We start from the raw sequence: 1,937 nt of genomic DNA, 5'->3' as shown, positions 1-1,937 counted from the left end.
ATTTTACCTCAAACGCCTGTACCCATTGCCCTGAGGCTGAAACTCCCTTGTGTGAGGAGAAGCAGATGACTACTAGCCCAAGGACGCAGACCTAGCAGACCTTGGACTTTGGTTTGGATCTCTTGCCTTGAGAGTGACCAGTAACTGGTGACCCAGATATACCATACACTTACTACTCTAATGCCCTTCTGGCTTCATTATGTAAGTGTGTCTCTGCTCCTGTGAATGAATATTATGGAAGATTTGCTCGATCACCAACCCCCATTGTTTGTGTCAATGGTGTCCGGTCACTTAAAAGTTTAATGTGTACAAGTCAACAAGTCATGCCTCATGGTTCACAGCTGGTCTGCACTCACATAATTTCCTTTTCTCAACAGTGGCTTAAATCCTATACCATTGGCTTTGGTGGTGACTGTACATCTCTTCTTGATGTGATTGGACTATTGAGTTGTATGATATGTGAATGGTAGGCCAATAAATCTGTTGGGGGGAAATCATAGACAGGTAGGAACCTTTCTTCTCATGCTGGCAATGCACTTTTCCACTCTGGATCATTGCAATTTCACACTTGTCTGCACAGAGAAAAGGGAAGGGCACGATAGTCATACATTTGCTAATTGACATTCTAGTGGGAAATGTGGCTTCTTAGCTATTGGAAATCAGGTTTTTCACGGGGCTGTCACACTGTTTTAAACCCAAAGCCATGTTGCTTTGGCTTACAACTCCGAAGGTGTCGTTACTGTGTGCGCTAATCCCCATTCTCCTTCGGAACTTCTCCAATTTCCCCAGCAGCACAGGTGGTCTTCGGGATAGACAGAACTAACATATGGAGCTCCCTGAGCTCCAGGATGCTATGCCCTTCTCTCCTTCACAGCTGTTGCGTGCACAGTTGGAATCATGTGCCGCTCCGAGGTGGCTCTTCAGTGAACTGGAGGTGGTTTCTCTGCAGAGTACAGATCGCGGAAAGTCATCCTTTGGTAAAGGAAGGGGCAGAAAATCACAACTGGTGCTCCGCAGGGCTTCATTCTCTCCAGGAGGGAGATGGAAACATGTGTTTAGGGGTCTAGTGGAGAATTTGATTCCTTATTCTTCCGAGGATCCCCGTGCTGAGCCAATTTCAATCGATCATGACATAATTGAAGCAGAGGGTCTTGAACAAGCATGATCTACACTCGTGACATTTAATGGAACTCAGATGTTAGCGGGAATAAAATATTTTACTACCTCTCAGTCATTTAAGACTGAACTGGTTGAGGAATTCACAGGATAACATAAAGTATCTTTCAAAAAGCACCAGTGTCTGCATTCAGGGGTTTAAATAATAAACAGAACCAACAGCCAAGCCAAAATAGGGATGCTTATATGGCAAAGCTGTGATAACTCAACACAGCAATCTTCAGATTGCCTCAGCTGTGATTCATATCTAGAATGCTTCTCTAAGTGGAAAAGTAATTATAAAGATTATCCAATAACTTTACGGATTGAACTGCACCTTACTACTTATTGACAACCTGAGAAAATGCTTGAGCAAGTGAGACCATGTGACCATTAGTCAAAAAGGTGAGAGGGGAATTCTAATTTTCAAAAGAAAGAAAGCTATGCATTAAAAAAAAAAATGTACTGTCATCAAGTTGATACTGACTCATGGTGATTCTGTAAGTCAGGGTAGTACTGTACCTGTGAGGTTCCGAGACAGTTCTTTCTTTGTGGTACTAGGAAGTCCTCAGGTTCCCTCCCCAGCAGGGCTGTTGGTGGATTTGAACTGCTGATGTTGCAGATCACAGCCCAGTGTGTAAGCACTTCACCACCAGCACAGGGAGACTTTTGGTTAGAAGCTGGTACAATGATATATGCAATCTAAATGGGACTTCCCCATTGCAGAAGGCAGATTAAACCTGGAATGGAATTTTCTCCTTTCTCCCCAAACTCATAAAAAT

The sequence above is a fragment of the Echinops telfairi genome, unplaced genomic scaffold (assembly GCF_000313985.2).
Source record: "Echinops telfairi isolate 266 unplaced genomic scaffold, ASM31398v2 ScPeMD7_5868;HRSCAF=6743_0, whole genome shotgun sequence".
NCBI lineage: Eukaryota > Metazoa > Chordata > Mammalia > Afrosoricida > Tenrecidae > Echinops > Echinops telfairi.
Note: the sequence above shows the minus strand (reverse complement) of the source record.